The following is a 15842-nucleotide window of genomic DNA, read 5'->3' as shown; positions in this document are numbered from 1 at the left end:
TGCATTTTTCCCATTTGTTAGTTAAAACAAACCGCATAGCTTTTTTCTAGAAAAACTCCTGATCAGAAGGTTTATATAAGTCTTTGAGAAAAGGGGTTATGAACCAGGCATTGTTCATGCAGGTGTTCTCTGTATACAGAAGTCTGCAAGCCATATTTGACGCCTTCTAAGGTGGAAGGTATTTCCAGTTATTACTGAGCTGCTTTAACTAGGCTTAAAATAGCAATGTGAAAATACACAGGACACAATTTGTAACTGCCCATTTTTTCCCTCCTTTCTTTTCAGAAGTATACTTAGGTTTTAGTTTCATGGATATTGCCCTTACTACGTTAACTTCTCTTTGTTTGCCTACTTCAAAAACCTAAGGGATTTTCATGTTTTCTTTCCCAAGCACACCACATAGAGCTATTTATTTGCTCGGATACATGCAGATTTGGAGATCAAGAAAGGTGCAGTGCATCATCAAATTATTGACTGCTCTGTGGTGTAGGAGTGTGCCCCCTAATGACAGAGTGGCAAAGCTAGCCTTTGTACCCCAAAAAAAGGAGAGAAGCCCAGAAGTTTCTCTCAACGATCCGGTCAAAAGCCACCGCATAGGACCTCAGGGATTTCACCAAAAACTTGAGAACATCTAATTGGATAGAAGCCAAAAAGTCCCGCCTGACCCATCAGGTAGAAAATAAGAGAACAAAAGAGCTTAAGTGCTTTTGTGAGCTGTTTTTACCAGGAGCAGACCTCTGCAGCTGGCTCGAGTTTTTGTATTTGTTATTATGCCTTTTATTAAGCCTGTTTTGTTTCTAACACTGCAGCAGAAGCCATCCTGCTTATTTTATGCCCCCAAAATAATAGCTGAGCTATCCTTGGGTGTATTATATTTCTTTTGAGAGCTTATGCGACCTGGCTCAAGAAAAAGAAATATAATACTGTGATACAGAGCAGATTCCTCTGATCTGCATCTGTGAATAAACTTTTTTTTTTTTTTTGTTTTGGTCTGTAGGAATATCCCTGCACTTGCTTATCATGATAAGATACATGAGGTTCTAAAAAGAGAGGAAAAGAATCAATAGGGATTCACAAATGCAGTGTAAGTAACCCTAAGTACTACAGTCAAGCATTTCCAGAACTAATCAATGGGAAAGACATGAAAAATGCAGGAGCAAAAGAAGATGCTTAAAGCATATTTTGAAATATCAGACCCATCTCAATTTTTTGACAGTGATTTTGTCATCAGGAGAATTTTTAAAAGTGGAATAGGTCTTTTGGAGCATCATGCCCAGTCTCATCAGGACTTGATTTCTGGTTCCAGACCAGCCACTCCAGACATTGAAAAGGAGAAGTTTGTTTCAGCAGTGTTTCAAGGGTGAAGTCATTAACATCAGCCTTATGGCAAAAATATTTGTTTCAGTGATTTAGCTTTGAAAGAATATCAGCATTTTCTGCTCTCTAGAAAGTCCAACTGAGTTTTAATATCAGCTTCAGGAATTAGTCTGCCAAACCTTGTGCATCACATACAAACCTAAGGTATTGCATCAACTCAGAACTTCTCCAAGCTTCTGGCAACATTTGGGTGCCTTTTTGTGGGTAGCAAATAGCTTCTAAGTTGTGATCTCCCTTTAAATTGCTTTAGAGAGAGATCTTCTCCCTCTAAAGTGCAAAGGAATAATCCAGTTGCCAGTACCTGAGTAACATGAAATAAATAAATCTATTATGAATGCAGCAGAATGTGGCAACAGCAACAACACAAAAAACCTTTCTGGAGAAATGATACTTTATATTTCTGTATTTATAACTTTCTTGGGCAGTGCACCACAGGTTTCATGATCTATTTTGTAACTTCTGGGGCATTTTGAAGGGGCATCTGGTGCTTCTTCTCAGCCCATTCTCACATCCCAGCATTTTTGCAATAAACAATTCTTCCCTGATGTGTTTCCTTCACTGGTGTATTTCATCAGGAATTTCTGTGAGGTGGTGGATATAGAGCCAAGTAGTTTGCAGATCCCATTCCCGAAGTCAGAGCAAATGCTTTTTACACAGGTGGGCTTGCACACATCATTTTGTCACAACTGTGGCTACTGCTCAGTGGAGCTGTTGAAGAGACTGAATGAAAATGGATCAATATGGATGTGTTTGCAGGAAATAAGTGAGACAGTAGGAACTGATGCTTTGAGAGTTGTTGCATCCTGTGCACATAATGCTAAATGGGCACTCAGGTCTTAACACACATGAACTTATTACTGATGATGGTATGTGAGTACAACAGTGGTGACAGACTGAACCTGAGTTGCAGAGTGAATGAGCCTTCATGGATTATCTTCCAGCTTGATGTCACACCTAAAATGATACATCTGATTCAGTTCAGCTTAGGGTCAGATTTAGGATATCTGTATAAATTCACAATGATAAATTGTGCAAGGTCTTCCTAGAACACTCTAGTTTTAAGTTAAAGAATCAGGAGTTAAGATGTATCTTTGTCTTGAAACAGAGTGATTTAATGGTCAAGATTTCTGTTCCAGATAGACTCTTAGAAATGGTTGTTAGGTGCATGGTTGCAATATTTTACTGAGAACACAGTCAATTTTTAAAGAGTTGTTTCACAGTTCAGGAAACCAAATGGGTGCTTATAATGGTGTGTAACTCTTACTTTTCAGTGATGTGCTTACAGCACCCACTGGGATTAAGATCTGCATCACACTGCACATCCTGAGAGTCCCAAGGATGGCTGTGGTCTCTGTCAGCAGAGATTCTGCTTGTTTGCAGAGGGTCAGTGCAAAGAGCCCAAAAGATTAAAACATACCCAAAACCTGCTGTGCATTTATTTCTCTTATCATTTCCTTTATGACCTAAACACAAGAGCAGATGAATGGGAGAAACCATGTAATAGGATGAGTTTAAAATGCATTTGAATGATTTCTTAACTTTTCACAGTTTTAGGTCATTATTAATTTTTTATGACTCTATATTAATTATTGATTAGGCCTATGAAAAATATGCTGCAATAATGTTAAAGGAACTTAGTAATAATGATGCAGTTATTGCTGGAGTTGCTGTCAGTTTTCTCATGAGTTCAGTAGAGTGCATCCTATAATTTAAAGGATAGCTACACTTGGTATTATAGCAGCCAAACTTTTCCTGTGTTTCCTTCTCCCACCTATTAAATATCCCCAAAATCAATAATCTATTGTTCAGTGCAACTTTTGGGGTTTAGGTTTTGCATACTTGACAGAAGCTCTAATAATAGTGCTAATCCTGTATCAATACTTGTTACATACTTCACTAAAGCACAGAAATTTAGTGTGTGATTATGTGCAGACACACAACATTATTGAATTAATATCACCTTTATTTAGTTTACAACATATATAACAGACTGCTTGGTTTCTCAAAACTCTTTGTGCGTTGTGCATGCTTCATGCAGAGAATAAGGTTAGAGAGGCTTTAAAATAGTTTGTGTTACTTTTTCACAGTGGAACTATTGATTGAGTTTCCATTTAATTCATTGTAGTCTCAACAATGCATTTTTTATAAAATTACAGCAAAAAGATCTGTAAATGTACTGCATAAATGTAGTCTAGTTTCTTATTCAAGCCTTACCAATGTAAGATTTCAGTTATGATAGAGTGAGTTAACTTTTCAAATAGATTGGTTAGTAGATTGTACTTTTGTGAGTTTTATAGTTGTGCTAATGTTTGACTTGTAGCTAGCTACATCAGTAGTCATCAAGGATCTTTATGATCTTATTTAAACTGGCCAAAGCAAAAATCAGTTCAGCTCTGTTACGTTGATGGGGAACATACTGAAACTCTCAAACTGATCAAATTGTGGGAATAGAGGTAGTTTACATATAGTATAAATGTGGTATCATGTGAATAAATACCAGGATTGGTTTAACATGCTGAGTTTCAGGCTTTTTCATTCTTATTGAAAATATATTTCTGTAGAAGGAGTAAAGCAGTTTGGGACTTGGAAAAAACTCAAACTAGCTGTATTTGGACAAGAAAAGCAACCAGGGTCAATCAAGTGAATAATAAACTCAAGTCTTTACTCCTTTGAGTTATAAAGAAAGGTTGTAGACTCATAGAATGACTTAGGTGGGAAGGGTTTTCTGTGGGTGTCTGGGCATGATGCAGCTCAGAAAAGCAGCAGCTGGGTGGAGTTCCTTTGGGCCTTGTCCAGATGAGTTTTCCGATTTTCTTATAGGTAACCTGGTTAGTTTTTGAGTATCCTCATAGGAAAATACTTGTCCTAATATTCTTTCTAATAAAGTGATGCAACCTGGTGTGAAAGAAAAGGAATCTAGGCCTGATGACAGAAAAAGAAGGGAGGATACAGCAAAAAAGAGAATGGGTAGCAGAAAGCAATAAAGAAATTAAACACGTAAAAAAATCTTCCTTCTTGACTTCTAGAGGTGTGTACAGTTGGAATCCCATTTTGCCTACCCAGTCCCATTTTCTTGCAGGAATTTCACGTAGGTATTGGCATGCCCAGTATGAAAATGCAGTTGATTACCAATAGTCAGCACGTAGATTTCCCTGTCCACATTCAATATTTTAGAAACCAAAATGTTGGAGAAAGATTCCTGTTCAAGCCTTGATACCTCACCCTGTTTTGTGAACACAATTCCTGTGCTGCTTTTTCCTAATATCTGCATCCTGAAGTGATTTCCACTGCACTGTTTTCCATACTGTCCATATTCAGCTCCCTATAAAAGCCATGTGTGTCCCTTCGTGACTCCTGCTGCTGGGCCCTGGTTTAATAATACTTGGTTTAGTACGAAGGAGATTAAACTGCCCTTAGTGTATGTGGAGACTTGTTAAATGAGCATCTAAAGGATCATCAGTAATGTTAAATCTGGGTTCAGACATGACTACTCTTGAATTATATCCAAACCTTGTAATGAAAAATAGTCATAGCAAATAGCTTTGAATATTTCTCTTTGTTTTGAGAGGGCTAAACATTGAAAAGAGAATGGTATCTTCAAGAGAAAGGGGAAAAAGTGAGTACCAGAACCTGGTGGGATTTTATGAAAGTTTTCAAACCACAGGTCCTCTCTTCTTCCTTACCTTGCATTCAAAATTTCATAGCAAAATTATTTCAAGTTCTGAAAAATTAAGCAGTCATTATTCATTTTTTAATATGACTGCTTGCCAGTGTTAAAGAATTGTATTAAAGAATTGGCTCAGGCACAACATGACTTGCATGCATCTCCTCTGCATGCAGCAGAGGAGATTCAAAGTAGTGATTGTTTTTTTAAAAGCTTCCTGTTCAGCTGGGAAAATGTTGAAGGCAAATAAAATGGATTTCATAATGCATTATACATATTAATAAGACTGTGAAGTAGAATGTCTTTGACTGTTTTCTGTTTAATTTAAAACATTGTCTCTGTTTGATTTTTATGATTGGTCTAAGAGTTGTGCAATCTTGGTATCAACAGTTAGTATTTTTGGCAGTAAGTGCTGCATTTATCAATGTCTAATGACTGTGAACCTGCACTACTCTATTAAATAGCATGGATCTGGAAGCACACACAAGTATTATGAATTTTAATAAATGCTGCTCTATGAATGACAAAGATTCAGAGCTCCAACCAGCTCTGAAGTTGTCAGCTCAGATGAAAAGCTTTTATACCTGGTAGAACAAGGCAACAGGACAAGCAACTAAGGACGTGATAAGGTCAGTATTGTTAGAGTAAGGCTAGATTTGATTTTCTCTCTCCTACACATGCATTCTACAGTGCCTTGGCTTTCGCTGGACACAGCAGTTTATCACAAAGGTATTGGAGCACAAAATAACTAAATACAAACGCATCAGGAATTTCCATAAGAAAATACTGGAATTTATTTTTTTAGCATAAATTTTGATATATTATACTTGCTGAAACTCCAGTAGTAGATCCCATGTTGTCCAATTAGTTCACTTAGGAAAGAACTGACTATGCTGGATTTTTAGGATCTATTGTTGTGTGTTAATACAAACCCAAAAAATATACTACATCTGTGCCTGCAAGGCATTGTCACCTTTAAGGCTTCTTCAAGATGTTGCAGACTAAAAGGAAAGTGAGGGAATTGCAGTGAGGGTTTGTACAGGAAGACTTTTTTGCTTTTTGGAGAGGCCCCATCTGCCGTCCTGGGGCCTTCGTTGCTTGCTGTGAACAGGGAGAGCAAACTGGGCAGGCAGATTGCAGGTTCTCTGCTTTGTGATTTAAGCCACATCAGCTGCTTGGAGATGCCATCAGAAAAACACATGACATTTCAGAAGAAAGTAGCCTGGAAATTTTGGAGTAGAAAGATATCTCCCAGTAAATTTTTCCTTTCCCCAAATTAAATTTGGGTTCCACCATGTTTCACTCCAGTAGGATTTAGGATAGGATGCAGAGCAGCATTAGCAAGCAGATCTCCGAAACTCTGCAACACCAGCAGTACAAAATCACGTTCCTTTCTGCATTTGGGCACTGTAAGGGAGGGGCAGGACAGCAGGGAGCCCCTGTGTCTCTGTCTGTGCTCTGAGGGGTTATGGTACCTGCCAGACCTGCAACACAGAGGTCCTTCAGAGCATTTTCTGGGGTATTTTCCATTTGTCTGCTGTCCTGGCATGAAAATAAAAAATGCAGCAAGGCTGCTTTTGGGCCTGTGCTGACCATTTTCTCATCACCTTCTCTGCACCTCTTTCAGTGACAATTGCACTGTGATTTGTTTGTGTACTAGTGCCACTGGAGATCTCTCTGTCTAAAGACATCAAAGTTCTCCACAGCTATTAAGAGAATATTAATTCTCGTTGTCCCCAGCCCAAGCAACCCTTGCACCCAGGAGAGTGACATCCTTCACCAACAGAACTTGTGCTTGTGAGCTGGGCTCTAAACATCTGTCATGAGCAGGAGTTATCTAGAGAAGGGTAAAAAATAGGACTGTTGTATCATCTCTGCCATGGTGTTGCTACAGCCTCTGGTCAAAGGGAGTGTCAGTCTGCTTATTAGTTTGTTACAGATTTTTTCCCCAGGTTTGGAGTTTTTGTTATTGTTTTGGGGTTTCTTTAATAGAAAAAACCCTTGTAAATTGCTGGTACCCATAATTCCAATGTCAGGCAATTTTACAGCTTTCTTATGACATCTGTAATTTTATGTCAACCAATAACTTCAGTAGTTGACATAAAAAGTAAAAGTAAAAATTTCTGCATCTGGCACTTGAAAAGTCTGGAGTCTTTCCCTGTTTGCCAGACACAGCTAATGACACAGCAGTATCTCTACTCTCATCTGAGACTTCCTTGGTCTTCTGGGAACTCTTAGGAGTTGTCAGGGGAGTCCTGGAAACTCTTGGAGGAACATTAGGGTGCCAGTGAGGACAGCTAGGTGAGCCCATGTCTGCTAGCAGCAGCCTCTAGTCAGCTCTGCCAGCTGCTCCTGATCCGAGGAGGCTCTGAGCTTGCAGATCTTGAGTCCAGAACAAGGAGACTCAAGTGAGACACTGGCACAGGTTGCCCAGATCTGCTGCAGCTTCCAAACCCTGAACCTTCAACTGCATCAGGAAAACAGATGGAATCTCTGTTTACCAGGGTTGGAAAGTGGAAACTCCAGTGATGATGAAGGTCAGAAGCTGGTGGCTTCTGGCCCTTGGGGAGCAGGCCCCTGTTCCACATGCAGATCTGAACCCATGAGAAGAGGTTCAGTGCCATGGCAGCTCCCTGGATGAGAACCCTGCACAGGGAAGTACCTGAACCAGCTGAACCTGAGCCACATGGCAAGAGAAAGCAGTGAGTGGTGGTGCTGAGATATTCTCTACTTGTGGAGAGTGAAGGCCCCCATGAGTGATTTCCTTGATACTGCTGGTGAGGATGAAGGTCTGAAGAGAACTGGGTGGATCTGATGGGTCCACACTTGAGGTCACAGATCACAGAATAGCCTGAGTTAGAAGGGACTCAGAAGGATCACCAAGGATCACCAGGCTATAAGTGAGTGACCCATACCTGTGTTTGTCCAGCTGATGTCAGCAGCAGGATTTGGCTTCTTTGTCCATGGGACCCTCTTTGAGGATCTGGACTGCTCAGAAGGCAATCAGCCTGACCAAATGGAGCAAAAGCAGCTTTGCTAGCAGCCTGGCCAGCCTGGAGAGGAGACCTTAAATTAAGAGTGATGGGAGTAGAAATAGTGACTAAGAATCACTTGAGGAAATGAAGGAACAGGTTGGAAGGACCAGTAAAGGATGAGGACTGAGCAAAGAACCCAGCATGGTGTGAGCAGAAGGGGCACTAATCAAGAGAACGATGAAATGGAATCCCACCAAGCATAAACACATAAGGAAAGAAGTGCCATGGAAAGTTCTCGATTCACTTTTGGGAAATCAGCACAATCAGACACTTCTCTTGCACTCCACATTTAATATCTTATGACTCAATCCATTCGTTCGCCATGAGACAACCATATTCCACAAACACACACTCAGGATTCCAGATTATGAGTCTCACTCAGCAGGTAAAATTTGTTTCCTACTGAGTACCAGCCTGAACCTCTGATTCCAATTACCATCCTCCCTCTTCTGCAGAAAAGGACAGATTTTTCAAGCAGTGGGAGGAATCTCTGCCTTGTTGGTGTTAATGGGAGCAACCTGTCAGCAACCTGTTCCCAGCACAAAGGGTTCACAAAGTAAATTCAGATTCATAGCTGGCATAGCAGGCAGGTTACCATTAACAGGTTTTCTTTGTCCAGTTTAATGGCAGGTGTTCATTGTCAATCAATTGGCAGCTTGTTTATTGGATTCAGTGCTTGAGGCCTGCTTTCCTGGCTGCTTAGTGTGGGCATTTCTTCAACATCTTTGTTAAGTGACTTAGACACAGGACTGAAAGGGACACAAAGCAAGATCACAGATTATACAAAACTAGGAGGAGCTGTTGACTCCCTCGAGAGCAGGAAGAGCCTGCAGAGGGACCCTCAGTGAATTAGAGAACAGCAATGACCAACGATGTGGAGTTCAACAAGGGAAAATGCTGGACTCCGCACTGAGGATGGGACAGCCCTGGATGTATGGACAGACTGGGCATGAAAAGAACCTGGGAGTCCTGGTCGATGACACGTTGAGTCAGCAATGTCCTGGCAGCCAAGAGGGACATTCCTGTCCTGGGCACACCAGGCCCAGCATGGCCAGCCAGGCAGGGGAGGGGATTGTCCTGCTCTGCTGTCCACTGGGATGGCACTGCCTCAAGTCTGGGACAGATTGGGCACTACAGTATAAGAATGACATTAAAACTATTAGAAAGTGACCAAAGGAGGGGCAGTGAGGTTGGTGAAGCACCAGGAGGTGAAGCTGTATGAGGAGTGGCTGAGGCCACTTTGTCTGTTCAGCCTGGGGAAGATGGGACTGAAGGGAGACCTCATTGCAGTCTGCAACTTCCTTGTGAGAGGAAGAGGAGGAGCAAACACTGATTTCTTCTCTGTTGTGTCCAGTAACCTGAGGGAATGACCAGAAGTTGTGTCAGGGAAGGTTTAGGCCAGATACTAGGAAAAGATTTTTCACCCTGAGAGTGTTTGGGCCCTGGAACAGACTCCCCAGGGCAGTGGTCACAGCCCCAGCCTGACAAGGCTCAAGAAGCGCTTGGACAATGCTCTCAGGCAGAGGGTGTGATTCTTGGGGATGGTTCTGTGCAGGGCCAGGAGTTGAACTCAATGATCCTTGTGGGTCCCTTCCAACTGAGCTTATTCTGTGATCACTCAAGACCAGGGCTGCACTCAACCTTTGACAATTCTCAAAGCCAGGAACAAGTGCATGGTCACACTCTAACATGTCTGTACACTGAGGTACATGCTGTGGGAAGGAAGTGAGAGGTATTAGAAGTCTGAATGCTTTTGCAGGGATATGATTTTGCTGGTGTCGCAGTGATATGGAGTCACTCGTGTGACTCCACACGAGTGGAGTGCTCTGGATAAACAGGCATTTTCAGGAAGGGCAGGCTGGGGCACCAACAAGGGAGATTGCATTTTCAGCAGGTCAGCAGGGATCATCTCTTCTGCTCAGTGCTGTTGGGATGCATCTGCACTGGGTCCCCCAGTATGAGAGAGACTCCTTCCTGTGATAACCAGGGACAGGATCAGAGGCAGTAGGCACAAACTGCAACACGAAATGGCACTTAACATAATAAAACCTGTCATCATTTAAGGGTGATGAAACTCCAGGGCAGATGATGTAAAGAACTTGTGGAGTCTCTGCCCTTGGAAGATGATTAACACCCGACTAGATATGGACTTTGACTGCCTGCTCCAGCTGACAGAGCTACAAGCCTGAAGTCAATTGAGGTGATCTCCAGAGGTGCACGCCAGCAGGAGCAATTCAGTCACAGTGTGGTACCTTCTTCACAGTTGCTTGTAGCTGGTGGCTCCATTTAACTGTTCCCTTGTTTGCCATGTCTTCTTGATGCTGAGATAACTGCTGTAGCACGAGTTATAAGGGAAAAAGTATTTTATTTTTACAGATGACGAAATGCAGGCACAGGGTGACTTGCTTACAGTTACTCCTTTGGTGAGGGTCAGGATCTCAGTATCTACGTATGACCTTTTTTACCTTGACTTTTGCTTTAGTCTGAAGGCGTGACTAGTCTCGGATTTACCTGAGAAAACCCAAGTGTTTATTGGTAGGTGCTATTTGAATACTTGCCTTTTCTCATCTTCATAAGTCTTTTCTTTCTTTAATGACCTTGAACTATCAGCAGAATTTTTTGTAGCAAAAGAAAATTTTTTTTCTCTTAGAACTAAACATTTATCAACTTATAACTCCATAGCACCAGCAAAACATTTTAAAATATATCTTAGTAATAATTAATTGCAGCCCTCTGTAAAGCTGCTGGCTTTGAAACACAATTGCTCAGCCTTTCCTTTTCTTCCTTTCCTCAACAGGTAGCAGTGAAGTGTTAGTCATTTAAAAATAAGACAAAGGGTTTTGATGCATATAGAGAAAAGAGGAGGGTTACAAAAATGCTTAAACATGTCAAAGTGCCATGCCACTATAGGAAGAAGAGTTAGAATATTAGAGAGACTGCTTCAAGAAGTAGTTAATAACAACAAAAAAAAAAGAATATGGCAGCAGGGAAAATAATTAAATATTGCAATTTATTGTGACTGATTGACCTGAGTGTCATCTTTGAAGAAAAGGAGCACAAATAAGGCCCAGGTGCGCCCAGTAAGCCCTCTGATTGCAAGGGCACAAAAGGTATCAATGCTTGTCCAAGTCCTCAGAGCAGAACAGTAGTTCTGTCACAGGGAAAGAGCAATAAAATGTGTTCATTTTTGCCATATGGCTGGTGGAAGGAGAGACCTTGCTGCAGAAACACTGCTGTGACAAAAGGTCTGACCACAGCCTCTTGTCTCTCTGTGCCCATCTACTGCTGAGAAATTGCTTGCCCATTTCTAACCCCAAGAATGTCCATATGCCATGAAGCTTTCAGAGAAAAGGCTGACTATTAACACCTTTTAAAATCAATGGAAATAGGACCATGGGTTTCAAAAGCAGCAAGAAAGGGGCCAAAGAATGTACAGTGTCTCAGAGTTTGGCTTCTCTGAGGCTTTGTGTTTATCCTGGGATTTTCTGGGTTGAGAAGTATTGTAGAAAAACAGTTCTGTTCTGTCTAAGAATACAGTTTTCTAACCAAAACTAGTTACTGCTGTTCTTCTAAACCTCACAGCCCTCCAACTTGCAGTTTACCTACAGTGTTCATTAAAAAAAATGTGGGTTATGTGCTGATTTGCTTTGGAATTAGGCTTCCTTTTTTCTCACTTTTGTATTGCCCAAGGTGACACCTTTTAAAAACCTGACTTGTTTGGTTTCTTACTGAGATTCTCTCCCAACAGGGAGACTGATGACAAGAACAAAAGAGATGAAAGTACTGCCAAAAATATCTGAGAAGGGAGCAGATTTGGCAAGTGCTTTCAGTGTGAGGAAGGTGAGGGAATGAGGAGCTGCTCTTCCTAACCATGCACACTCTAGGAATTTATTATACGGTTTCTGTCTCTGGAGAGATGTTCCCTGAACTTGCAAGGCAGAAATGCTGAGAAGAGGAAAACAGTTTCCCCTTTGTTTAGCCTGATAAGATCCAAGCAGCTTTTAGATCTGTCTGATGGACATCTTTTTTACAGGACATCTTTTGGATGGACATCTTTTTTGGTTTTCTGGCACAATGATGAGTGGATGAGGCAATGGCTTGTGGATTATAGAGCAGATGGATAATTGGTAGCTCCTTTCTTTCAAGAAAAAATCTGGGAATCATCTTCTGGACAAGGAACATGCACAGGGTATAAGAGTAAACAACCATTCATTGGGATGAGAGAGTACACTGCACTGCTGTTGCACTCCTTAGTGTTTGTTTATATGTCAGAGTGGGCAAAAGTCCTCAACTTCTTCTACCTTGAACCTGTCTCTAAGACATGGCTAAAAATGTCACCCAAACTATCATTAGTATCCATAAATCTGAAGTTTGAGAACAAGAAAAGGGAAAGTAAGGGTTGTATTTTGGTGCTTTTCACTTTGTGCAGATCTTTGTTCCTTTTGTATTTTGCTTTATCCTAGTTCTCATTTTCACCTGATTCTCCCACTATCAGTCCCTTCAATTTTCAGAGAGATGCTTGCTTCTTTGCATACAAAGACACATTAGAAATCAAAATATACCTCAGCATCTCCCTGTGAACAGTTTTGCTTGGGTACCACGTGAAGATGATAGCAGAGCACAGTCCTGAAAAGCATACTGAAAAGATGTAAGTCTGTTGTGTCAGAATCCTGCGTCCTGTCAGGATCTGTTGCTTCTCGACACTTGGACAGTAAATTGTCCTGACACCTCTATGTGAGTGAAAATAGTCATTATATTAAAAAGCCTTTAGAGTTCATGATGGATTTAACAGCTTTTATGAGCCATTTGTACAGTGAAAACCCATTAGTCAGTGAACCATTATCAGGGTTGCAGGGCAACTTGGAAGCTGTTTAAGCCACAGGCAGCTTTTCAGCTTTCCAGAGCAGTCCCTGTATTGGGCCTTTTTGGAGGACACAGATACATGGAAATAAAATGTGTGTGCCAGTCAAATCAATGTTTTTTTATGGAATGAGTGTGGTACTTCAAAGCAAAATAAACTGCTATTTTGTGATTTTGATTACTGAAACTAGGCAGACAATGAATTATGACAAGATTTTGCATTATTTCTAATGGACTGGGTGACTCATGTCAGTGTAGTCCAGGTTAAGAACTGCTGTCAGAAAGAATCAAACTCAAAGCAGCCTCTCACAGAAGAACACATCTTGTTCAAAGTTCGAGGGCAGATTCAATACCAAGTTCTGATTAAACTCTTTGGACTTGCTCTGAGTTTTCAGGACTTTTTATTACTTTCCTATAGGCAAGTATCGGAGCAAGTTTCATGAATTTGGGTGTTTCTGAGGCTGGAGCAGACCAATAGGTGGATCCAGAGCATGGTTTAGAGGAGTAAACCCTGAATCCTTTTAATCACAATTTGTACACCAGTCTTTTGAGAACACCCTGGCAGATATTTTCTATGTTCTGTCCTTCTTGTGGGCATGAGGTGGAAAGTGTTCCTCCTGCGTTTAGAAGAAGCAGTGAAGAATATTCCAAAATCCTCCTACCAAACAAGTGGCTGTTCACAAGTTCTGTTGAAGTACAGAAGTTTTTACTGGTGTGTTAGAAGCTGGATTTCATGGAGTCAGTAAGAGCTCTCTTAACAAGTCCTGGAGATGATCCAGCATTTTGTACTATTTGTTTTAGTCAAATGCTGGATAGGCACAATAACGAGTCCTGTGAGTGTAACTCATTTTTGGTCAGTCCCAAGTGATCACAGGTGTTTTCCATATCAGTGTCTCCGTTTGCTCTCTCTCTCAGCTTCAACATCAAGCCTTTCAGCTTGGGGAAGGCTGTGCAGTGCTGCATTGAGTGCCTATTCTTGTCTTTAAAGGTGCTGTATTACTGGTGCTGGTACATACATGGAGTTCCAGTGGTGTTCTCTTCATCTACAGATGTCTTGATGGTGAGACAAGGACACAGATCAAGCAGGACAGAAGAGAAACAAAATGCTCTTGGTTTCTTTTAATTCAACACCAAAATAGTCAAAATATAACTCTGCTCTGCTTCTATTACAAAAAAAAAAAAATCGTTCTAAACAGATGCCATTTTAATGCAGATGTTTAGAAAATTACTTAGTCTCCACCAGAATTTGTAGATCATTTTAAAGTGTTACGTGCTGAAAGTAGCAGTTTCCTGGCTGTCTGCCATTTGGAACGGGGTAGAGCATTAATGCCACCTGCTGAAAAGTCTCATTGGACCTGCTCAAGGGAAGATAAATATGTTATACTTGTGGCTTGGAGGTTTTAACAACAACTGGTAATGTTGATGACATTCTTCAGGTGGTAAATAAAACCACAATTTTTTTAATCTGATATATTCTTCCTCTTGACAGGTGGAGGTTTAATTCACTTCCCCCCGTGTATAAATCTCATTCTTTATCATTTATTATCATTTATCTGAAAGGGTATCTGACCTCATGTTTCTGGGGTCTTAAAGGAGAATTGTAGTTCTAAATTTTTGTTAAGAGAGGAGTCCTGATTTTAATACATAGAAGATAGCCAGTGATTTCACAGGAAGTTCAGAATGTCTGGATTTATACAGCTTTTTGAGGAACACATTTCATTTCACTGTTGTTTTTAGGAAACTGATTTTTACCATAACAAAGGTCTGCCTGTACCTGAGAAAAAGATATTACATGAAATACAGAATATGTATTTGAGGGACAGAAAAAGTGTGGGATGTACCATGATGTCCCAGATACAAGAGTCAAAGCTGGAGAGTCTGGCCCTAAAGCAAGACCTACCTAATTTTACACAGTAGTTTGCTACTGTAGCAGTCAAGCAGCTTTCTGATCCCTGTCTTTAAAGTGTATGTCTTTTAAATGTTGCTTAAAGTCCCAATCTTACTATGTATTTAAAACTTTTCTTAATGTTCCTTAAAAATTCCATTCCTGCAATCAAGTGGTGATGTGAAAATCTCATCTTCAGTTTAAAAGAGTTTTAGTTTTTCAGCTTTTTGTTGTGGGGAAAAAAAATTTACTAATGTAATTCCTGTCAACATTTTTAATTTATGTCTCTTTGAACTACACATACAGACAGACTGTGGATTGATGTAAATTAAACAGATTTTAATCCAGGAAGGTCAGACCAAATTCAGTAGCTTCCATGCTATTAGTGAACAAAGTGAGAGTGAGATCACAGTGTGCCAGAATGTGAGAACCAGCCCTGAGTAAAAGACCAAGGAGCAGAGCCAATGCAGTGGAAAGCTCTTCCTTTTTAGCTCTGACCCCTTCAGTCACCAGTTTACAGCTAGATCAGCTTTCTGACAGAAAATCTTTGTGAACCACCTTCAATAAGGTTTAGGGGGGGAAAAATATTCTTTTTGTTATGTTGGAAAACTAACATAAGATAAAATGCTACAGACATTAACTCCTGGATTCATACTTTGTAAGTAATAATTACAGTATCACTGTGGTTGCTTTTATTTTAAAGTCAGTGGAGAGGGAAAATGTTGCTATATAAAACTGCCTTCTGGAAACACCTCCTTTCTCCAGGTCAGTAGTAAGGTCAGAGCGCAAACATAGAAAAGTTGGGTGCATGATCTGATGTCAAGAAGCAGCTGATGCTTGTGAACAAATACTCCCTGAGAGGGAAGAACCCACCTATTCTTCCTGCTCATGATAATCCCCTTTGAAACTGCTGGCTGAAAATTTGCTGGTCTTAAAATAATTTTCTCCCTTTTCAGACTACACAAACCAGGAACAAAGACTTCTTTCAAAAGTCAGAATGAAGCCCACAGTACAGTATTAA

General features: G+C 40.6%; 1 protein-coding gene across 6 annotated transcripts in view; it reads left to right on the top strand.

Annotated features, from left to right (window-relative positions):
• The window catches only part of PLPPR1 (phospholipid phosphatase related 1), a 117593-nt gene that overhangs the window by 61096 nt on the left and 40655 nt on the right, over window positions 1–15842 (top strand). The gene's annotated exons all lie outside the window — the stretch shown is intronic.

The sequence above is a fragment of the Passer domesticus genome, chromosome Z (genome assembly GCF_036417665.1).
Source record: "Passer domesticus isolate bPasDom1 chromosome Z, bPasDom1.hap1, whole genome shotgun sequence".
NCBI lineage: Eukaryota > Metazoa > Chordata > Aves > Passeriformes > Passeridae > Passer > Passer domesticus.
Note: the sequence above shows the minus strand (reverse complement) of the source record. Positions and strands in the feature narration are given on the sequence as shown.